Here is a 26,660-nt window from a genome sequence, read left to right as displayed (position 1 = left end):
TGAACAACAAACTCTAATTAATGGAAATCAACAACAAAATACCTTGAAGCCTAAATCATTCATTCGGAAAAATAAGCAATGTATCAGTCAAGGGTTCGACAGCAATAGCCCATCCCTTTGGAAACTGATTGAAAGGAAATTAGAGCATGGACCATGGGTCTGGGAGTTAGGCAGTAAATGCCAAGGCTCACTACAGCCACAGATCATCTCTCACACCAAAATAAAGATAATGCGAATAACAGGAAATGGAACAGCATATTAACTATGAATGTACAATAATCCAAATCAAGCACGCAACACACTTATCATTAAAAGGGACAGTAATCCGAGCTTCGATACAATATGCATGAATCACAACTATAAAGTAACAGCAAGTGTAATGGAACAACAATCCCGAATAAACAACAGTCACAATTTAAGAATACATCATACAGTTGTACTGATTTAGGAACATACAGCGCAGTTAATCTGTAATCGAATGTCAATCTGTAAGGAACAACAATGTTATATCAATTATCAAAAGGAACAACAATGCGATACAGAGTTAAAATGATAACATAGCATTCCTGTTGCAGATAACAATAGTATCCAATCAAGTATATCTAATAGCGCTGATATATAAAACAGTAAAGTGCATCAGATTACTGAACAGAGTAAAAGAAATCAAACCACACAGGAAGCATAAAGATATAATACAGCAGCAGTGTACTCCACCAGAGGTTGGGCCCTTAGCCGCCAGCAGATGTTGCTGGGTTACTTCAGGATCAAAGATGGAATGGCAACTAGATTTATATTAAAATATCAAAGCAGAGTTACAGCGGATTACAACAAGAAGTCTCTCAATCTCTCATCCATTATCCATCCTCTTTGAAATTCTCAATTCTGAATCTCTAATTCATCCTCAATTCCATCATTTGAATCCCTCCCATCTCTGATCTCTGTTTTCATTTAAATAGAGAGATATCAGAGAGCAGTTACAGTAGAGATAACTACAACATGGTTTCTATTACAAAATTGGATTGTTTCCAACCAATTGATAAACAAAAAGATATATTTCCATCCAGATTTCAACAAGAGCAAGACGAATTTGGCTTTTGCAGCTGAGATTTGGAAAACGGCCACAAACACATATTTCATTAAATTTGGAAGTATTCTATTACAAGGCCTCCAACAACATTCATTTTTTTTGTAAATTTCCATATTAAATTGATTCAACATTAAAATAATTTGCAAGTAATTTCTAACCAATTAGAGATCATGAATAGGTCAAACATGGGGTTGTTATGTATAATAGTATCAATACACAATAGGAGTGCAAAATCAAACTATTAGAAGAAATTGATTTAAGTTAAATCATATTCGTATGTCAAACATCCAATCAAGATATTATAGTTATGGATAACATGCTAGATTTATCGATGTTTAAATTTTATGTCTCGCAACTCTAACCCCATTTCCCCCAACCTACAAGGGATTTGTTGATTGAATGATGGTGATGTGAGGATCTTCCTGTAAATGACAAGGATAGGTGTCCCTTGCATTGCATTGAAACTAGTCTATTAAAACCTTAGTAAAATGTTCTTGTGCTCAATTTCCTACGGCCCCTTTGTGCATTTATGAAGCACTAATGAGGGGGTCATCATTCATATTCATAGAATGCAGGCATATACTATAAAGGTTATACATTTTTGATCTACGTATTTCAAGAAGGTTATGCACCATTGGTCTATCTCCACTCAAATCCAAGTACATCAAATGAGAGTTCTTAAATTGGTATTCAGGTCATTCCATTATGATGGACAGTGTCACAAAATGAAGTAAACAAGAAACTTTAGTGGTGAATTCTTGTAAGTAGTGGAGGCAGGGGTTTTCAAATATTAGCACAATTGATGGTCGTGTGGATATTGATCTCTCCTTGTAAACATTGTCAAAACCAATAATAGTCTCGATGTAAATTTAGTGTCAACCAATAGTATGGAAAACCAGCATGATTGACCATTACTTTCACTAAGAAGAGAATATGATAAGCATTTTTAATGGGGAAGAAATAAATGTGAAACGTAACTCATGTATTTTAGTTGAAATTTATATAAGTCCCCGTGTTCTTTAATTATTAAATACTTAATGTAAATACTTCTAAATTATCATTAAGATATTGATTTTAAAGATTAAATGTGTATTAAAAGGCATTCATCTATGACATTGAATTTTTCATGTAGCATGAATAAACCACTTAAAGCTAATTATCAATTAATCTTAAATAGTTTTGTATAAGATATATCTTTACTTGCATTAATAGATTTATTTCAAAAATAAATTACATTTTTAAACTTGTATGAATACATATAACTAAATAAAATTCAATAAATAACTTCCGAGTCTTGTTGGATTCTATGAGATTATTTTAAGTACAAATAGTTTATTTAAGATTTGAAATTTACAAAATGTTAATATTGATGGTGAAAGCATGTCATATGGTGTAAAAGGTTTAAAGGCATCCATTTATGGCCCATCTGTTGAATCAGCTTAAATAGTCTACTTAATGCTCATGGTGAATTCATTAATCCATGTTGTATTAGAAAATTCATTTTCTTTACATGGTTTTTATTATAGAAATAACAATTTCACATTTGTACATTCATATTAAACCACATGATATTTAAATAGAAATTTAATTAGTCATTAAAACTATTGAGATGAGATGTCCCATGCATTGCATTGAAACTAGTCTATTAAAACCTTAGTAAAATGTTCTTGTGCTCAATTTCCTACGGCCCCTTTGTTAGTCATCTCATCTCATCTCATTTAATTAAATTAATCCATGATAGTATCTAATCAAACCTTGATAAGCCACTTATCAATCGTTATCCTCATATATATGTTTTTTTAAGAAATGCAAAATTATTTACAATATAATTCTATCTAAAGAATTACACATCACATTTATGCACTCATATTAGTGCATTTTATATGTAAACAATGAATAACTAACTTTGTGCCTTATTGATTTTCAATATGATATGATTGCAGTTACAACCATTAATTGATTTAAGCATATAAATTTATGAAAACTATCAATTGAGAAATCACATATCTTATGATTCAAAAAGATCAAATCATTTACCTATGGCACATTTCTCGTTAACCTTAATAGTGAATAATGCATTGTGAATGGTGAATAATGCACATAACATTTATCAAGTAAATTGTTATAATTTCTTTAGTAAGAATAGCACCTTTGTTTGCAAGGAGCTCTATTTGAAAACTTATATTTCACATTTATATATGATTATTGATACATATAATTAAACATAAGTCATCAAAAAAATCATTATAAGATGGTTCATATAAGATAATTTGAATGGCAAACAATTCATTTAAGAACACGCGCGCACACACACACATCTTAGAAAAAAATCGATACAGCAGTCATTGCAAAAACATTTATAAATAATAAGAAATAAACATATTAATATAATTGGCAATTTCCATCTATTTCAAAAAATATAAAATCATACAAATTGATTCAACAAAAACTATGTCCAAAATGTATTGAAAATTTGGAATGTACTTTTCAACAAATTTATAAAAGAAATTATCTCCATGAACTACAATGAAGTACATGTTCTATTGAACATTCGAATGTACTCATGTTTTTGTTCTATACGATGAAGTGTCTTAAGAAAGGGGAATAAAACTTGCATAAGCCACGTATCTTGCTCTTTTCCTGTATACGATTTTATCAAGATGTGGTTTGATCGATATCCCATGAATTGAGAAGTATGCTTTTCTTTATCTATTAGCAATACATTTGATTCTTCATAATTATCTCCATATTGGCACCACACATCAATCAACTTTTTCTCATAAAATTGTCTTGTTCTCCCTACTTCCAATTTTGTTTGCAAATGACAATGAGATCTGTCCCATGCAAATTTAAAGTCCTCTATATCAATATTTGATTTTTCAAGTACTTTTCGGATGTACTTGTCAGTGACATTTAATGTCCATATTGCGGCATCATAATTTCTTAAGCAATATTTTAATACTTTTGAATAAAAAGGCCTTAAAAAATAGGACCTATCACCAAACTACCAGTCTGGTTCTCTTTGAATATGAAAATCTTGTTCATCTTTGATGTATGATTGGAAGAATACTCCTTCCATTTCGAATATCAACAACATCTTTTGACTTGTAGTAATTCCCATCTGCATTTGCATTGCAACCACGTGTATGATATTAACATATCTCCACATCAACACTTCATTGCTTAAGGACATAAAAACCTATCATTTTAAAAATGATGTTAATATTTATTATGAACAGTTTCCATTTATATGCAAAGGCAATTTTACAATGAGTTCAAAGTATCACAAAATACAAATACAATTGCTCCATTAAAATGAACAAACAAATAATATGTTTACTTTATACATACAACCCAATACCTTTATTTAATTTGTATGGAACAAAAGTATTATAAGAAAGCATTGACCCACTATTTAGATCATTAATTTTAAGATTTATAATGAATTATATAATTTCAATTGAAAAATATAATTATAATGGTCTAGCGCAACTAAACAAACTAATTTTTTTTTAATTTTCACATACAATATAACACAATTTTTAAATTTCAAACCTGATTAATTATATGTTAATTTATAGAGTTTCTACCTTAGTTTTTTTTTTGTGCTTCTTTTAGTGCAAATTGTATGTTTATTGTTGGTGTTACATACAACTTAATATAATTTTTCAACTTATATGGAATAAATAGGGTTATAAGAATGCAATGGGTCATCCTTCAAATTACTAATTTCTAAGAGGTATAACAATAACTTAAACCGCATTTAAAGCAAATAATTGTAATGATCTAATTAAAACAAATAGAACAATTACCTATTAATTTTACACACAATGTAATCCATTGTAAAACAAAAAATATAGACTGGGAAATTTTGATATGAAAACATTAAATGACCATTCATCTCACCAAAAATAAATAAAATAAAAATATTTGATTTTTAGAAATGACAAACCAAATCAACAATTCTTTTATTAGTGTTGTGAAATAAAAGTAATCAATCATGATGTCATACATATAACGTCATGATATAGACATATGTAATCTTAAGGTACTTCTAAATATAATTGGACATCCTTCAAAATAGCTCGCACATCCGTAGCTTTGTTGAGTTTATGCAATATTCTCCATAGCTCATGGATCAACCAATTATCCCCTTGATTTGCTCCAATGAATGGAGGGGCAAGAATCACATTTTCTTTTGGATTCTCTTTCACTCTCTCAATTAAACAATCAACTATAATAGTATTGGTTGCATCATATTGGGTATGCATTTCCCACACTTTTTTCAATGATTTAGTGTGTATAACTTTCGTTGAATTGTCAATTGCCTTATGTCCCTTTTGTGGCTTACAGTCTGAAGCAGTCCACTTAAACAGAAATTTATCTTGTAATGTTTCTGAAACCAACTTTTTTAGAAATCTTGTTGTGCTTTGTTTCAAAGCTGTCGTCCAAATTGCAATGTCAAGAGATTCATTTTTTAAACACGTTTCAAAAAATGATTTTGCATGTGGATGAATCCAAAATAGTTTTTTCTCTATTGTGTAATCAGCATCAGCTCCCATTTTCTCAATATGCCCTTTGTTTGTTGCTTCATCATCAATGCTATGATAAAAAATGTCCTTTAGTTCAAAAATAACTAGTTTCTTTTTAGTTATTTTGGCTGCAACACAATGGAAAATAATATAGTCAAACCATTTTATTCATGTTACAAAAATTACTAAAAAAATTGTTGAAACAATACACTTACCTTGAGTGGTTTTTTCAATATTTATAGATGAAACAATAAATTCTTTTATCATCTGGACAGGACCTGGAGTAAACGTATTAAACCTTCAATCAAATACCGATTGTACTTCTATTTAAACCTTTAATCAAATACCAATACCAAGAAAAACATTAGTAATGCAACTTTTAAAAAGGAACACACACACACACACACACCTTAAACATTATTTTGATTGTTAATTTTACCCTTTTTATTTGTTCCTATAATAAAAATATACAACATTATGGTAGTTACAAGTATTTGAGTTTGAAGAATAATAAGATAAACAAGAAGACAAGTTATAAGTATCGGATATGACATTATCTTCATATTTCTAACGTTGGACCTCATCATCATCTTGGTTAGCTTTATTTGTTTCCAAATTAAACATTTAAAATATTTTGAATTGTGAAAATGAATAGAATCATTAAATAACAAGGAAAACAAGTGGACAAATTATAAGTACCTGATGTTATATTTGGTTCTTGGTTGTAGTTTTTTGGGACAATACCTTGGTCATTATATTCATTCTCTTTATTTCCAACTATAATCAACATATGAAATGGATATGAATCACAAAAAAAAATAAAAATAGAATAATAATAAAATAAAAAAAGATAGAGATACAATGATTAATACCCATTTCTATCTCCATCGTTCCATGGTCATTGTCTTGATTAATTTCATTCATCTCATAATTCCCTATAATAGTCATCCAAAAATATTATGAATATGGAAATTAGATAAATTGAAAAATTATCAAGAGAAAAAACTAAACAAATTATGTACCTGTGTTGATAACTTCTTCCTCTCCTCCTTCTCCTCCTATTTCCATCTCCATACTTTTTTCAACAATATAAGCACTATGTTGATTAATTTGTTTCTTCCCACTTTCATCATTCTCTGTTTTAGAATCTCCATCATTAGTCATTTTAGTAAACACTTTGACAATTAAGAAATACGAAAAATATAGTATCCAATGTATTATAAGAAAATAAAGAAATGAATTGTAGTACCTGAATTCTCCAAGAAGTTAATGGGTACTAGATTTGATAGTTGAAAAGATTTGTAATGATTTAACATGATTGTCCTTTGTGACTCTGTTTGCACAACACATGAAATTCTTCTTCCATATGTACAACAGGCCTTGATAAAAAATTTCCCCGCATAAAGAGAAATAACCACTTTTGCATCACTACATTGTTGGTGCTTTTCCACTAAATCCATCCAAAAATCATAATCTCTCTCATTTTCATCAAATGTGTCTTCAAATTTGTGAGAGTATTTTATAGCCTCCAAAATTTTTAATTCTGAAGTATAGAAATGTATAGTAAGAACTATATCATAACTATAATTGTTTTGGCAATTATATTCATAAATGCCACTAGTAATTTTATAATTGAACTTGGATTTCTTTATCAAAATTTCCAAATACTGGCGTATATCATTACAAAACCAAAGTTCTACTAAGAGAACTGTAGTAAAGTCATTCAACTCATTTTTTTCGATAAGAAATCGAAAAAATTCAATGTAATACCCCTTGTTGAATTTTTCTTTTTTCAAAGCTAGTGTGTCCAAAACAACAAGGTCAGTGTGTAAAAATGGTTGCAACTGACATGGAAAAGAGTGCAAAAGTGTTGACAAAAGATCAGGGCCTCCAAAATGACAACCAAATTCAAAATTGTTATCAACCTGTTGAACACTTGTTGATCCATTTATCATTCTGTCAAGGACTCCACATGCTTGCTGAGAAAGGGACTCTATCTTTGTATTACGTGTTCCTTTGACATAAGTAGACCCCTCCACCGTGTTGCAAAAATTGGTGAATATGATATCATTAATTTCATAATGCTCAAGAATGTTGAATGTGGTAAGAGTCATCTCATTCAAGTTCTGATCATGACTTTGACAATATGTAACCATTGCATCCAATATTGTTCTGTTGGTTTTCAATTTAGAACAATAATCTTTTATTTTTATGGCATTTGTTGGATGATTAATTGGAATAGAAAACCAAATGGTTCCATCCAATAGTTTATCTGCTACTGAAGCAATTTCTTCCATGGTTAATCCCTGAAGGGGCCGAAAAGTAGCTGTTGTCAAACTGTGTAGACTATTTTTCTTGTAGTTCTCAAAATCAGGCTGGCTTGGAGAACACTTTAATGTGCCTAGTTGGTAACAGTTAAAAACAGTGTCCCATTTATCCCAAATAGGTTCATCAAGATATAAGAGAATTTTTTTATCAGAAAAATTTGTAATTGGACAATCAAAGAATGAGCACAACATTTCATCATCAACCTGATAAAATAATAAATATAAACAAATAAGAATCCAATGTAAAAATGAAACTAAATAAGGTGTTATAATCTAATGTGAAATCATCATAAATATCAGAAAATATGACTTATATTATCGGCTTTAGTAATTTATCTACAATAAAATTAGATACAATAATAAAATTTAAATGTAAAAATAATTAAAATTACATACCTTGTCTTCAGCCGTCTTAGAGCATCCAATCCTCCTTTTCTTTAATTTGTCATTGGCAATTAAGAAATGCCTTGCCGAGTGCACACAATCAATAAATGGAGTTTTATAAAATACCTTATTTGCAGAATTTAATTGACAACAAATGCAGATCACCTCAGTGGGTTCAACTGATGGATGCAAGAATCGAGCATTACGTTTTTTATATTTTTTTTTTCGCTTCTGTTGATACATTATATTTAGGATTTGTTAAAATTTCTTTTGCTGCTTGAATGGTATGTTGACCATCAACTATCCAAAAATTGATATTCTTAGAATTTAGATCTGTCTCATTTATAATTTTGATAGAGTTGACCAAAGGATTAGGCTCATTGATGTCAAATGGAATCAGAAGAGCATCAGGTAATGAGGTTTGAAATTTTTCTAGGAATGATTTCACTTATACTTGAACATTCAAATCATCTCGTGATCTTAATTTGAACACCTTAGGAGCTTCTTTACATCTTTCAACAGGCACTTTTCTATTAAAGGAGTTTGAAAATAGATAGCAATGCTTGAAAGCTTCATGAATCTCATCACATTGGTTTGCAAGGTTAGTTGTCTCAAACTCAACTTTCCTAGTTTTTTTGAAATTCTGTAGTGGGCTTGAAATCACTTTCTTTTATATTCTCCTCCAAATCTGATAAATATACTCTTCTCAAAGCAAGTAATTGAGAATCAATTTTATCATCTGGTATTTTATCAAAAAAATTACCCTTTTGTTGTAAGTGAAGAAGTACAGATGATGTTTTTTTACTTCTTACATAACGATATCTCAGAACAGTGGTGATGTGTTTTAAAAGATCTGCACAACTATTTAGTCCAGATTTAGAGAAGCTCTCAAAGCTATCCAACTTGAACATTGAATTTTTTATCGTATTTGTTGAATCAGTACTTGAAGCTTCAATCAAATCTGGTCTAAAATTTGTATACTCCACTTGACATGAAATTAATTTTACCTCATTTTCTTTAATCATTTCCACTTGAAAGTCAATGTCATTTTCATGGCAAGCATAGCAATTAATTATTATTCCTAATATCTCTGGTTCGTTTCCGTCTATTGATCCAAATAGGTACATATCAGGAAACATATTCATGGGAGTTTCTATTTGGATGTACCAATCTTGCACGAATTCATATTTATTATTTGTATTGTATTTTTTAATCATTTCAAAAGTAGAAGTTGAAGGTGTTATTGATATTGCCTTTTGAGTTGAATAACTTTTTTTTTCTTAAGTGATTGTTGTAACATTTCATTTGCTTTTGGGCCAACCAATTCTGCAAATAATAGCAAAAAAAATATTTTCATTAATCAAAATGAAAATATAATTTCAAATATTGTCACATAATGTTCTTATAAATACTGAAAAACCACCTAATCTAACCATTTCCAAGATAGTGTACATAAAATATAAAACCACCATACCAGTTGAAGGAGGCAATGTTTGTACATCACTTTTTTTTTGTCTTTCTTCACTACTTTACTTTGAATTTCAGGCACACCAGATTCTGCAGTTTCTGAAAAAAAAAAATTATGGAATACATTAAATACTAAATATTATTAAACAACCTTATAATATATGATTTCCATTTACATGCACAATAATAAACGAGTACATATGCTATGCAAGTTTACTATATGACACCAAAAGTTATCACCTAGGTAAAACTGATAAGAAAAGAAACCACATAATCCAACCATTTCAAAAAGAGTACAAAAAATATAAAACCACCATACCAGTTGAAGGGGGCATCATTTGTAGGTCACTTGTTTTTCTTTTTGTCTTCGCTACTTTACTTCGAATTTCAAGCCCACCAGTTTCCACGGTTTCTAGAAAGAAAAATTTAATGGAAGACATGAAATAACAAATAGTATTAAACAACCTTATAATACATGATTTTCATTTACACGCACAATAATAAATGAGTACATATGTTATGCAAGTTTAGTATATGACACCAAAACTTATCACATATTTAAAATTTCTTGGAAAAAAATACCCATGTTAGTATGGGTTGTCCCCATTAAAACCCGAATCCTAAGGCTATTTCCATGGGTTTTATTAATCAACAACCAGTTATTAACACAATGTCTAACAATTTTAACAAAGTATAAATTAAAATTGTCATACCAATTAAAGAATTTGGTGTCGTGTTTCTTGAACTTCCTTTTTCCTTGGATGCTTCCTTTGAATTCTCACTAGCTTCATAGTCCATGGTATCTAAAAATAAAGTAAAAAAATTGTTATCACAATTTCGAATTATTGAAGAAAATATGAATTTATAAATACTACAACTATTCGCATAATTATATGTGTAACAAAATGAACAAGAACAATAACAATTGTATAACTCACAATAATAGCTAATAAAGGTTATAAAAAGGGCACCTCGAAATAATTTTTTATATTATTTTAATCGTGAATATAGGAAAGCAAATATCTACTAGGTTTCCTTCCAGCACAAGCATAAGAACATTTCCAAAAGACATTACATTGTGAATAAACAAAAAAAAATTGTATAGACCAAAATAACAACATATATACACAAAATTTATCTCTTATAGTCATGTATATTCTTAGTTTGCTTTAGATGAAATAATAGAAAAACACAATGAAAGAACATTAACTATGGCAATCATTATATTTTCTTCTAGATCTTTGTCTAGCACAAAGACAAACACATACCAACTTTGCAAGGTGAAATAAATTTAGAATGTGATATAATTACTTCTAACATGAACAAAAGCATATTGCATTTGCATCCTAGATTTATTTCTATTACAAACGCATGGATATTGTCAAAAAAAACATTGTAAGGTGAAAGAAATCTAGCATGTGCTAGAATTATTTTTAGCATGAACACATTCATATTTCCAAGAAAAACATTGCAAAACAAAATAAATATAGCACAAGCTAGATTTCTTTATACCACAAACCACAAACATATTGTCATTAAAATATTGCAAGGAAAGGAAATGAAACCCATGCTAGACTATATTCTATCGCATACAAGAAGATTTCCAACAACAACATTGTATTGTAAAGCAAAAACATAAACACAATGTCAATAAAGTCATTGGAATAATAATATTTCTTGGGACATTTGACCTTGCCTTTTAGAGACTATGAAGTTTTAGTCCATGCCTACATAGACTATTGTTACAATATAAAAAAATTTAAACCTTGAAACGATTAGAAGGCCCTTCATATGGAATATGTGGTCTAAGAATGGGATAGTGTACAAAGATTTCCTCCTATAAAAAATACAAGAACGTTGCAAATAACAACGTTACAAGGTGAAAGAAATATAATTCATACTATAATTCCTTCTAATGCGAAATTAATCACATAACAACATTGTAGGGTGAGAAAAATTTACTCAAAATTACATTTACTTATAACAAACATATAAATATCTCCAATGACAACACTACACGACAAAAAAAATTTAGCACAAGCTAGATTTTCTTTTAGCCTAAACAAAAACATGTTAGCATTAACAACATTGCAATGTAAAATAAAATCTAACATGTGTTAGATTTCATTTTAGTGCAAACTCGAGCACATAGAAACATTGTAGAGTGAGAAGTCTATCAAGTGCTAGATTTATGTCTACCACAAATACAAGCACGTTGCCAACAACAACATGGTAGAGTATAAGAATTCTAGATTGTGTTAAATTTTCTTCCAACACAAACACAAACACATTTTAATTTGAAAGAAATTTAACACATGTTATATTTCCTTTAAACGCAAACACAAGAACATAACAACATTGTAAGACTAAACAAGTTTATTGTGTGCTAGATTAACAACATTGCAATTTAAAATAAAATCTAACATGTGTTAGATTTTCTTTTAGCGCAAACTTGAGCACATAGAAACATTGTAGAGTTTCCTTTAAACGCAAACACAAGAACATAACAACCTTGTAAGACTAAACAAGTTTATTGTGTGCTAGATTAACAACATTGCAATTTAAAATAAAATCTAACATGTGTTAGATTTTCTTTTAGCGCAAACTTGAGCACATAGAAACATTGTAGAGTGATAAATCTAGCAAGTGCTAGATTTATGTCTACCACAAATAAAAGCACATTGCTGACAACAACATTGTAGAGTATAAGAAATCTAGCTTGTGTTAAATGTTCTTCCAACACAAACACAAGGACATTTAAATTTGAAAGAAATCTAACACATGCTATATTTCCTTCTAGCACAAACACAAGAACATAACAACATTGTAGGACTAAATAAGTCTATAATGTGTGCTAGATTAACAACATTGCAATGTAAAATAAAATCTAACATGTGTTAGATTTCCTTTTAGCACAAATTGGAGCACATAGAAACATTGTAGAGTGAGAAATCTAGCAAGTGCTAGATTTCTGTCTAGCACAAATACAAGCATGTTGCCAACAACAACATTGCAGAGTATAAGAAATCTAGCTTGTGTTAAATTTTCTTCCAACAGAAACACAAGCACATTTAAATTTGAAAGAATTCTAACACATGCTATATTTCCTTCTAGCACAAACACAAGAACATAACAACATATTAGGACTAAATAAGTCTAATGTGTGCTAGATTAACAACATTGCAATGTAAAAGAAAATCCAACATGTGTTAGATTTCCTTTTAGCACAAACTCAAGCACATAGAAACATTGTAGAGTGAGAAATATAGCAAGTGCTAAATTTATGTCTACCACAAATAAAAACATGTTGCCAACAACAACCTTGTAGAGTATAAGAAATCTCGCTTGTGTTGAATTTTCTTCCAACACAAACACAAGCAAATTTAAATTTGAAAGAAATATAAAACATGTTATATTTCCTTCTAGCACAAACGCAAGAACATAACAACATTTTAGGACTAAATAAGTCTAACGTTTGCTAGATTAACAACATTGCAATGTATAAGAAAATCTAACATGTGTTAGATTTCCTTTTAGCACAAACTCAAGCACATAGAAATATTCTAGAGTGAGAAATATAGCAACTGCTAGATTTATGTCTAACACAAATGCAAGCACGTTGCCAACAACAACATTGTAGAGCGAGAAATCTAACATGTGCTACATTTATGTCTACCACAAATACAAGCACGTTGCCGACAACAACGTTGTAGAGCATAAGACTTCTAGATTGTGTTAAATTTTCTTCCAACACAAACTCAAGCACAATTTAATTTGAAAGAAATCTAACACATGTTATATTTCCTTCAAGCACAAACACAAGAACATAACAACATTGTAGGACTAAATAAGTCTAATGTGTGCTATATTAACAACGTTGCAATGTAAAAGAAAATCTAACATGTGTTAGATTTCCTTTTAGCGCAAATTCGAGCGGATAGAAACATTGTAGAGTGAGAAATCTAGCAAGTGCTAGATTTATGTATACCACAAATCTATCCTACCATCGAAAGCGGAAACAAAATCTATCCTACCATCTCAAGCTTTGGATAGAAAGCTTGGTAAAAGAGATGGATTTGGTCTGGGATAAGTCTCTCTATAAGGAAAAGAGGTCCTCTACATGGAGCTGGCAGAAGGGAGTTACCTAAATCTATCGCGAGTTATCTAGAAACTCCATACGAAAACATCACATGTGTTTTCTTATCAAAGGATGGGCTTCCTCTCATAAACCAATAATTCATTGCTTCCCTGTATCCCTTGCAAAGGCTCTATCTTTTGACCCCGTTGTATAAAAGGCTCTTTCACCCACTGTTGATAATATCGGCGATTCGAAAATATTGCGATATTTTTGGCAAAACGATATATCGCCGAGAAAATATCGCAATATTTTTTTGTGTTGAAAATATCGCGATATTTCCAAAATATCGGCAAAATATCGGCTATGTTTAAAATTATGAAAAAAAATTATTTTTTATGCTTGCCGATATTTTGTTGATATTTTCGCCGATATTGCCAATAAGATGTTTTCTGGACCCTTGCCGATAGTTTGCCAATACCAATATTTTCAACACTGCTTTCACCTACCCTGTTGATCATATGCTCCAAGTACAAACTCAAAATAATATATGGAAGACACATTATCCTCATGCATGGGAGACATAACATATACGTTTTCTTGGAGAGTTTCTTTCCATGTCATTCTTACATTCTTCCTCATGCTGAAAGAACATATCTCATTCTTACATTCTTCCTCATGCTAAAAGAACGCATGCCTCCATAGTTGGAATTCAATAAAACCAACCTAAGAAGCCAATGATCTTGAAATATGTGTGATTTTGTGCCAAGATAGAGGTGTCGTGGCATAAGTGGAAGGAAGGAATTTTTCTAAATTTGAAGACAGAGTTTAGTAAAAAACATAAAATCTCATTACGCACTAGTTTAAATCAATGTTCACTGCAAATAAGATAAGGTGTCCTTCAAATCACATTATAAACTAGTCTGAATCATCACTGCATTGAGCCATGGTATACGAATTGTAAGGATACCCAAAGAGTAGCAGTAGCTAAAATTTTTTATGCCAACACTATGGAACTAGAGGGAATGGATTCAATGGAGATCAAGACCTTACGTTGTGTTTTTCTGAGTGGAAGAAGTCCCTAGAAATTAAAATTTTCCTGGAGATAGGGACAAGCAACTAATAACAAACGGAAGCACTAATAATGTATCAAGGAGTCAGGTTCCTGAAGGACATTGTGCAAAGGGATGTAGTTATTGTTGAGGACTCCAACATAATCACAAGATCACTGAAGCAGTTCCCTCCTCCTAAGCCCTGGCATGCATCTATCATAAAATGGTCCTGCTACTCAATGCATTTAAATAAGTCCACTATTTTCAGGTTAGAAAAAGATTCAACTCCCAAGTCAATCAGATGGCTAAGCAAGCAATTTCAGTTGAGGACTCCAACACAATCACAAGATCACTGAAGCAGGAAAGAGCTCCTTCCTCTTAAGCCCTGGCATGCATCTATCATAAAATGGTCCTGCTACTCAATGTATTTAAATAAGTCCACTATTTTCAGGTTAGAAAAAGATTCAACTCCCAAGTCAATCAAATGGCTAAGCAAGCAGTTTCAAAAGACAAAGGAACTCTCTGAGTATGTATCAAGGGGGGGGGGAAATCCCTCTACACCTCAATAACATCATCAATAAAAAGTCCCAAGGAGAGGAAGCATGAAAGGTGGCACTCTCTACCCAAATTGTGATACATGGAAACAAAAGGAGTTTGGCTCACCAGATAAGAAGGCACAGGGACAGTTTGCTAACAGAGAGTTTGATAACCGGGACAGTTTGCTAATAGGGACAGTTTGATCATATGTTCCAAGTACAAACTCAAAATACTAATGGAAGATAGGTGATCCTCATGCATTGGAGACATAACATATACGTTTTCTTGGAGAGGCCTGAGACTAAAGCATAGCGTGACATTCTTTTTTATTACAGATTTCCTTGACAACACGTTAGCATTCTTTTTACTTGCAGATTTCCACAAGCTTGGGGTCCTCTGGAAATTCTTCTGGAGTACTAGCTTCTGGGTTATGATCTTCCAGTGATTTTTTTTCTTTTTTTAATTATTTGTGTTTATTATTATTATCTTCTCACTAAACGTCTTGGTAGGCTAAAATTTCACCTCATCCCACTCTAAAGTAGAATGATTTAAAGAAAATGATTTGTTGATATTCCTACCTGGGAACAAAACTGGCAGTTAAGTTCTCATATTTGGTTGCTCCTAGGATTAATCATTACATCATAGGTGTGCATAGGTTATACATTAGAAGATATATACAGTCATGTATATCCCTTATCACTGGGAAGTGAAAATGTCATAATTCAACGGAGCACATGCTGTACTACCGTTAAGGTGCATTACAAAACACGAAGTACAAGTTTGATACATCTTTGAAGTCAAGTCCACTAGGAACTAGGAACTATGTCTGATCAATGAGATTTCTGTAGGTCTAACAAATCCACAGTTGTGAATAATTATTCCCTACAAATACATGCCCAGGTGGACAAAGTTGCAATGGATCTTGAGCATTTTGTTAGCTACTTGAGCACTGAAGAGGTGCCTTTTGCATAATGAGTAGGGTCCCGGCTGATGATCATCAACTTTGCTACTTGTGCCATCCCAATGCTCAAGACAAGGCTTTGAGTAGTGACAAAGTACAAGTCAGTGAGTGTGAGAAATAAGGGAGAGGTGCTAAGTTTGGCTATGCCACTGCCACAACTACATCTAGTAGAGCATACTTTGGATGAAAAGGTACCCTGCATCCTCTTGGGGTTATCTAATATGTGGTGACCTCAGGATGATGGTAATGAAGGATGGAACTTCCAGTGATATTTATGTTTCCCAATGTTTTGGGATGGCCTTCAAAGCTAATCAATGATGACCCTCCCTGTTCTACTACGGTGCAGGTGTTCAGGTGCCATATCATTTATTGTTCATTGTTTTGTTGATGTGACTCACCCTTCAAGGTTTTAATTATGTTGATGGCTATACTGGACTTTGGGCCAAGGGTCTATTTTGTTCATAACTTCATATTTCAGTTGGATCTAGGCATTTAGTGCATAGGGGATTTTTAATGTTGCTCCTATGTTGACATTATGGTGGTGGTCCATCTATTCAAGCCACACATTCACACAATGGGTAGTGGATGATGGATCTAGTGGGCAGGTTTGGGTTTGTTGGAGGGTTACATGTTTGAGGCAGCATTTAACTGGAGGGAGGAAGATGGATAAAATCAAAATCTGTGACCAAGTTCCTGGTGCAGACAGGGAACCTTGGAGGGGCTGTTAAACCAATCTTTGTACGAGGAAGAAGGGAGGCAGCCCTGTGCCCCCAACATGGCTGACATAGAGGGGATCAGAATATATGCAGAAAAGACAGAAGTCAAAGGCCAAGGAGAAAGTAGATGAACCGAGTAGACTGCATCAGATCTTTATAGGGGGTGCTCAGCACAAGCTACTGCACCTGTTCAAGTGAACCCAATCATATTAACTGCAAAAAAGGATTTGAATAAAAGAGAGAAGCATCTTTATGTTGTCTGCCTCCAGAAGCAACAAAAGAAAATATTAGAGTGTGATAGGAGAGGGTATTTTCATTTGAGTGCAATGCTTAATAAAACTTAGACGACTATTTTTTTCTTGAGATGCAATAAAGAGAAGCATTAAAACTTACTACACTGGAATTTGGCACAAGAGACGAATAAGCTCGAACAGGATAATAGGATAATGATTAAAACACAGTTAACAGACTTATAAACATTTATCAAATACCATCACACAATTGGCATGGTTAATATCAGCAAAAGGCACGGCTATTAGTGCAGCAACGATGAAGCATTTGGCACACGAAGAATACAGCAATGCAACAGCTAGATATAGTATTTGAAAATGAAAAATAGAAGATACTAGAATGCCATAGTTGACATTGTAACATAGTGCTTGGCACAGTTAAGAAAGAAAATAAACATAGTTAGAAAAGGCTACTGATTGCAGCAAAGTAGGCACTTAGACATAGCGAATTCAGATGTCCCATTTGTGGTTTGATATTCCTTTTTTTGCTCTGCATAATGAATTTCCGGGAGGAAACCCACTGGGTACTTCCCCTCTAAATGCAAATGCAAATCAAACCAATCAAACAGTCTAAATGAAAATGCACATGCATGTATTTGTTTTCGGCTTTCTTAGTATGTGAATGATAAAAAGAAAGCTAATGCGCAAATCTGAATTACTTTTCAAGCAACAGTTACTAACAAGTTTCTTTTCAAAATAAAAAATGAAGACAATCACAACACTTTACGATTCGAAAATGAATACTTGCTTTCGACACTAGAAAAACTACAAATTCATACCAAATACAATAGTAACAGGGTAATTGACTATCAAGAGCAACCAAACTCTCTCCTATGACTGAAAACGACACTTGCGACACTTTCAAATCAAGAAACGACAATACAATTACGTTACTTTTTGCAAAGGAGAACTGAAAATGACTCAACAAATACACAAAAACATTTACAGTTCTTTTGCACAATGGAGGCGGAATATCAGCAAGGAAAGGGGTTTCAAACAGAGATATACTGATTACAAACAACAAAACTCATGAATAGAACTGAAAAGAATGAACACAGAAACCAAAACTGAGGAACAATGCCTAGTCTGATCAGCGCACCTGTAACACAGTGAACTTGAAATGCAGCGCACCTACTACACTCGGGAAGTGTGCTGAATTTCAGATTCACAGAACAGAGCCTGCGCTGGGCCAGAGACGAGACTTTGCTTGGGTTCCAGGTCACAGTTTGCAGTTCAGTTCAGGGGTTTTGGCCGAGCAAATGGTAATCAGTAAACCAACAATCAGGGGTAGATCTAAGGAGGTTATTGGAGCTACCACAGGGGCAATTAGAGAGTTTGTAAATCAGTTGTTTAATTCATAAAAAAATCCCAGAGATTGACTGAAGCGACATTTATCTACTTTGCATTTGCATAGCAAATGCAGTTCGAAAGCTACCTGGCTCGACTTCAGACTCCGTCTGTAAGTTTATAAAATAAACAACAAGGAAGATAAACAAACAACCTAGTCGCTCCCCAGCGGAGTCGCCATTTTGTTACAGGGAAAAGTGTCTACACAGAACTTCTTATCCCACTAAGGTGTGGTAGCTACCTTAGAAACAAACAAAGTAAAGCTACTTTCGTTTTTCCTTTATGAAATATAGATGAGAGAAGAACAAAGGAGACCAACCTCTATCTTGCGCTTATCTCCTAATTCGATTCCTCTCTCTCCTGATAGTCCTTCGCTACTTGCTTCCTAGAGAAGGATACTAAGAGCAAGGCTTAATGTGCAAAGGTGGTGGTACGCAAAACAAAGAAAGGAAAAATAAGATCGAGGGGATAAACAGAAATGTCTCCTCTCGTTTATATATTTTGTTGATTTGAAAAAAATCTTACTCATTTTCATTCTTCTTCCTCGTTTGTTTGTTGTCCCATTTTCCGTTGTTGTTGACTTCTTTCTCTTTGAAACCAGCCCATTTCTTTAGCTCTTTATGTCCTCATCCATTCTCTTTCAAAATGTTTCGATTAAAGGTTTGCTCCATGAATTTCACATAAACTCGTCATCGATATCTATTGATCTTCACCATTTGAGTCTCAGCAGGACCATTTTTGTCTCTGATACCTATTGCCATGGTTCTTTCATACCTTCAAAGGAGAAGCAGCTTCAACATGCACAACCATGAGAAAAGCACTGGGAAAAGATGAAGAAGACAATGGAGATGTAGGACAGCAAAAATCTCTCTATTTCTAATTGATTAATTGCAAATAAATGATAGTCTCAAAGTGTGGTAATTGAGAGGACAACTGCCTCCAGAGTAAGTTCATTTTTTCCCTTTTTGAATGTAACATGGCATATTAAGGTTTAGGAATCCCCTGATAGGAAAGTATCTTTGAATTTAACACAACATATTAAGGTTTATGAATTCCCTGATTGGAAAGTACTACTAACGAACACTTAAAAATGGAATTACCATACGCTGCGATATCCATGATGGTTGGATCACCAAGAAACTAGTACTGTTATGCAGCATGGATGGACTGTTAAATTTGAAGACAGAGTATGGTTGGATCACCAAGAAACTAGTACTGTTATGCAACATGGATGGATTGTTAAATTTGAAGACAGAGTATAGTAAGAAACATGAAATCTCATTATGCACTAGTTTAAATCAATGTTCACTGCAAATGAGATAAGGTGTCCTTCAAATCACATTATGCACTTGTCTGAATCATCACTACTTTGACCCATTGCTAACAGACAGTTTGATAACAGAGACAGTTTGCTAACAGGGACAGTTTGATCATATGTTCCAAGTACAAACTCAAAATACTAATGGAAGACAGGTGATCCTCATGCATTGGAGACATAACATATACGTTTTCATAGATGTTATCTGTTCACAACTAAAAATTCATTCCCTATGGGCCTTTCCACTATACGTGATTAATTAGCTTTACAAAAAACCCCTTTTCCAATCTATCTACTACCTGAGGTTATATAACCTTATCTTCTTCAAAAAAATCCTTACTTTATAACATAAGGGACATGATAGGAAGACTTCAAAAAGAAGTCTGTAGAATCTTTCATCACACCGTCAAGAACTTGTAAATATTTATGGCAACAGGGGACAAAGTCAAAGTCCCCTTTGATAACTCATTCGCTGAAGTATTGAGTTCATGAAGAATGTCCCTGAAAGAATATTTGTCAAAGTCTGTTGAAGTGTTGAGTTCGTGAAGAATGTTCATGAAAGAATTTCATTTAAAAGATATAATTGAGTTATAAAAGTCCACCAACAAATGACATAGATTTATATTTATTAATTGATGCTTTCCTATTGGCCTAATCAATACAAGGTTGGAATCACTCATGATCTGCAACTTCTTAACACCTCTAAGCATAACAACCTCAATAAGTTTTCTTAGGGAAGTAAAATATGCTTGGTTAGTTGATCCTCTATCGAGAGAATATTGAATATGGAAATAGTGATCAGGAATGAGAAAAAGAACAACACATACCCCACAAATGCAGGGATGGTCTTAACTAACACCATAAATAAATAAACTCAAAATCCAAAGCTATCATTACTGATAGCTTAGGCTTCCTTGTGGGTATATCCTCCAACCTTTAATGTGCTAGATATAATAGAGCCAACAGTAATAGAAATAAGAATGTCCTTGTCTTGAAAAATGCTATAGTTCTTTGTTTACCAAAAACCATATATGAATAACACTACAAGAGCTTCAAAGCATTTAAGAAACTTATTAAAGAACCAAACTTATGCACATTCCATCAAAATAACATAGGACCAAGGAACCTTTGGCTTGAGCTCAATGAAAAATTTAAATAGGATTTGAACAATATAACGACAAGAGATAAACAAATGATGAACATTTTCCTCATTGTTTTTGCACAACAGACATTGATGACGCCCAACCTAACCTATTTTAATTCCACTTGCCCGAGTGAGAAGTTAATTTGATAAAGCTAAATAAAATGTAATTATAATTTCCAAAGGAAAATGCAGTTATCATAATAAATCCCACTACCACTCACTTCTCTTGAAAATTGAGATTCCATAATTACCTTATACCTTGTTTAATAGTGAAATCACTTCTACTAACTTTTTGACACCAAATTGGAACATCTTTTATATCATCTTTAAGATTTCCTTGATCTTAGGCTTGACATTCTGGGTTATGATCTTCCAGTGATTTTTTTTTTAATTATTTGTGTTTATTATTATTATCTTCTCACTGAAAGTCTTGGTAGGCTAAAATTTCACCTCTTCCCACTTTGAAGTAAAATGAATGATAGTCTCAAAGTGTGGTAATTGAAAGGACAACTGCCTTCAGAGTAAGTTCATTTTTTCCCTTTTTGAATGTAACATGGCATATTAAGGTTTAGGAATCCCCTGATTTGAAAGTATCTTTGAATTTAACACAACATATTAAGGTTTAGGAATTCCCTGATTGGAAAGTACTACTAACAAACACTTAAAAATGGAATTACCATAAGATGCAATATCCATGATGGTTGGATCACCAAGGACTAGTACTGTTATGCAGCATGGATGGACTGTTAAATTTGACGACAGAGTATGGTTGGATCACCAAGAAACTGGTACTGTTATGCAGCATGGATGGACTGTTAATTTGAAGACAGAGTATAGTAAGAAACATGAAATCTCATTACGCACTAGTTTAAATCAATGTTCACTACAAATGAGATAAGGTGTCCTTCAAATCACATTATACACTTGTCTGAATCATCACTGCATTGAACCACGGTATACGAATTGTAGGGATACCCAAAGAGCAGGCAGTAGCTAAAATTATTTATGCCAACACTATGGAACTAGAGGGAATGGATTCAATGGAGATCAAGACCTTACGTTGTGTTTTTCTAAGTGGAAGAGGTCCATAGAAATTAAAATTTTCCTGCAGATAGGGACAAGCAACTAATAACAAGCGGAAGCACTAAAAAATGCATCAAGGAGTCAGGTTTCTGAAGGACACCTCGAACTGATGATCTATATCAGTGTATGTCAAACAAAAAATAAATTCAGACCACTTATAAAATTCACATCTTATGATAAATAAATGTCTTATCAACCAAAACAGAGCTTATAAATGCAGAGCTTATAAAACAGAGCATTTATCAACCAAAATTAAGACATCACGCCTGTAAAATGCCAGTCATTACACAATTGTTCTCTGCTTAAAAAAGTACCATACGAGTATTCCAAACAAAAACTGTAGGGATTTTTGTTCTATATCAATAACATCGTCTAGTCCAATTGTCGAAAATGCTAGTTGGTTTTGTCGTAAGCTATGTGGCCTCAACTAAACAGGTTATCAAGAGCAAAATGTTGGACTTATGGTTGAATCAACCTTCACAAAAAAGACACAGTGAATTATTTCATTCGACTTATGTCTCGATTTGTAGATGGAAATGCAGTTTGTGTGGAGAACTAGTGTAGTAAGGGTATCTTAGATGCTAGGGATAGGTCACTAAAAGAACCACCAATTTGTATCTTTTCTGGACATAATCTGGGTATCTCTCATCTCAAGCGTTCTTGTGGTAATATGCTATTGAAAATAAGAAGACTTGTGGTAATATACCATTGAAAATACACCAATTTGTATCTGTTCTGGACGTAATCTGGGTATCCCTCATCTCAAGCGTTCTTGTGGTAATATGCCATTGAAAATAATAAGACGTCCTAACATTTCTACCCAGAAAGTGCATGGTGAAGATGTTTCGGAAGCGATAAAGGTTTTTCTGCTTATCAATGTACTTCAAAGAACTTCAAGGCAAGATGTCAAGTAGCTGGAACAATCTTAAAGAGGACGAGGATATGGAAACAACAAAATGTAAATTTATTTTATTCCTATCAGAATGATATGTCAAGTAGCTTGTATTTTTCAATCTTGTAGAGGACAATTGCCTCCAGAGTAAGTTCATTTTTTCCCTTTTTGAACGTAACATGGCATATTAAGGTTTAGGAATCCCCTGATAGGAAAGTATCTTTGAATTTAACACAACATATTAAGGTTTAGGAATTCCCTGATTGGAAAGTACTACTAACGAACACTTAAAAATAGAATTACCGTACGCTGCGATATCCATGATGGTTGGATCACCAAGAAACTAGTAATGTTATGCAGCATGGATGGACTGTTAAATTTGAAGACAGAGTATGGTTGGATCACCAAGAAACTAGTAATGTTATGCAGCATGGATGGACTGTTAAATTTAAATGGATGGACGTGATTAATTAGCTTTACAAAAAACCGCTTTTCCAATCTATCTACTACCTGAGGTTATATAAGATCTACATCAAGATCTTGGAAATAAGATGGCCTAATTCATAGGTTGATGTAGATCATTGAAGTGACTGTCCTAAGCAAAGAACATGTTAATCAAAATTTAACATGGTATCAGAGCTCAGGTGAGGACAAGCCCAAGTAAGAGAAAAAACAATCACTTAGAAGTTTGTTGATAAGAATTCATGATCACCTTCTTCTGGAAATCTGAAGGTGGAAGTTGCAGTTCTCTGAAGCAAGAACCCTTACTCAATACTTTGAACAATTCGAGATCCTTCAACTCTGCTGTCTTCAAATCCTGAACTTACTATTTGTATCATCGAGTCTAAAGCAGAATCCTAAGTAAATTGAAGGGCATTCATTAGCTATTGTCATACTGGATTATTTCAAGGACCAAGGGATATATTTCCAGCCTTAGTTATGAACCTAATTTCAAGCATGGATCCATTTCAGATCTCTGAATCATCCTTGGACCAGGACAAAGCCATTACAGCTGTGAGCAAATTCTGAAGCAAGTCATGAAAATCAATATTAGAGTTATTCACTTGGCTTGATATTATTCTGGAAATTTGCCTCAATAGAAAAATTTAGATTTCTTAATAGCTTACATTTATATGCCTGCGGTCCTATTGATGTCACTTAGGTGAGACAATGGCTGAAACATTGAGGCTCAGAATTATGGTATCGATTTGCCCTTAATTACGACAGACTTCCGAAGCAGTCCTTATTTTAAATGAGTCAGAAACATGATCACCTTCTTCTAGAAATCTGAAGGTGGAAGTTGCAGTTCTCTTAAGCAAGAACCCTTACTCAATACTTTGAACAATTCGAGATCCTTTAACTCTGCTGTCTTCAAATCCTGAACTTTACTATTTGTATCATCAAGTCTGAAGCAGAATCCTAAGTAAATTGAAAGGCATTCATTAGCTATTGTCATACTGGATTATTTCAAGGACCAAGGGATATATTTTCAGCCTTAGTTATGAACCTAATTTCATGCATGGATCCATTTCAGATCTCTGAATCATCCTTGGACCAGGACAAAGCCATTATAGCCGTGAGCAAATTCTGAAGCAAGTCATGAAAATCAATATTAGAGTTATTCACTTGGCTTGATATTATTCTGGAAATTTGCCTCAATAGAAAACTTTAGATTTCTTAATAGCTTACATTTATATGCCTGCGGTCCTATTGATGTCACTTAGGTGAGACAATGGCTGAAACATTGAGGCTCAGAATTATGGTATCGATTAGCCCTTAATTAAGACAGACTTCCGAAGCAGTCGTTATTGTAAATGAGTCAGAAACATGATCACCTTCTTTTGGAAATCTGAAGGTGGAATTTGCAGTTCTCTGAAGCAAGAACCCTTACTCAATAACTGGAGCTACACCCAATTGACCTATGGTTTGGTAATTGGCTAAATTTGATATGTTTTTGTAAGACAGTTCTCTCATGGGGAGTGGGTACAGTAGATGGAGAATTACGTTAGATCAAGTCAGAAATGTGAGAGTAAATAGCCATCAGAGAAAAATCTATGGGAGACAACTTTTTCGTGTATGTAGAGAAGGATACTAAGAGCAAAGCTTAATGTGTAAAGGTGGTGGTACGTAAAACTCTGCAAATGGACGTCATTTGTCAAAATTGATTCTAAATGTGAATATGTTTTCTACTATGCCTGCGATTGTCAACTCTTTTTGTGCCTTTGTGTAAGAAAGGTTTAATTTTTATTTTGTATGAGCACAATGATGACTCGGAACTCTGTCTTGTGTGTCAGTGTTTGATCTATGGAAAAAGATAAATATAGATTTTAATCACTCTTGAATAGACTGTAAATTTTTTTTGGCATTGCATGATGTTGAAAATAGTTAGGTGGACAGATCCTAGCTGGTGTAGAGTCCCCCTGAGGGTCCACTCAAGCTCACTACTATGTTATTGCTAATTCACTAATTTTTTTTGAAGCAGCACTAGCAGTTCTAGTTCCAGTAGTATATCTAGTAGTATACCTAAGAGCATATATATGCATACGTAGCAGCAGAACAAACAGAGTAAGTATATGAACCTTGAACCAAGCTAGCATCATTATCAGCCTCTATTAAGGAAATATCTCCACGTGTTGTGGGGGTCTCACCACACCAAACGCATCTTATAGACCCTTGTCATGACCAGGTTAGCCCTGTCACTTCACTGCCTTCTAACGTGTTTGGAGGTTGTTGTTACCACTAGATATTGGTTTCATTCATTGTTCACAGGTAGCAAACTTTCACTGCCATATTTTGTTGAGAACTATCAGGAGCCCTGAAGGAGGAGGTTAGGGTCAAGCCTTGCCTCCATGTACTCAATCATCCTTTTCATATGGTTGATATTTTGGGGTAGAAACATGGTTTCTACCTGCCTAGAACTGCATATGGGTTGTATCAATGGTGGAAATATTCAAAAAATCTTCATTTCCTCTGTTTATCACTTTGTCATGTAGGAAAACAGAGTACAAGAATATGGGTTAGTCTGACTCGTAACTGTAAAGTTGCTGAGTCTCGTAACTCCTAAAAACCAACCCTTTTATAGGGTAATATTTTCTAGAGAAGAGAAATCATCCTTTTCATTAAGAAAGAGGAGTACATTTACATATGTATGACCCAAAAAAATCTCAAAGGTATGGACATCACCAATGCCAACAACAACATCCATCACAAAATTAACTAACAGGGACCAAAAATGGACATGAAAAGAACATCTATAAACTTTGTAGAAGATGGATGAAATTACTAAAAAAGATAAAAACCTGGATAGTATGGAACATTAAAATCCTAGTTACAAACAAGAATAACCAGTTCAAACAAAAATATTTTAGTCATAAGATGACAAAAAGGATAGAATTTCTTGACATATCAAAAGAAGTGAGCCAACTGAAGATCACTGGGGATATGAACA

Source organism: Pinus tabuliformis, chromosome 5_1, assembly GCF_031772625.1.
Source record: "Pinus tabuliformis cultivar Carrire ecotype Pingquan chromosome 5_1, CPIR1, whole genome shotgun sequence".
Taxonomy (NCBI): Eukaryota; Viridiplantae; Streptophyta; class Pinopsida; order Pinales; family Pinaceae; genus Pinus; species Pinus tabuliformis.
The sequence above is the reverse complement of the archived record's forward strand: the minus strand, read 5'-3'. Positions refer to the sequence as shown.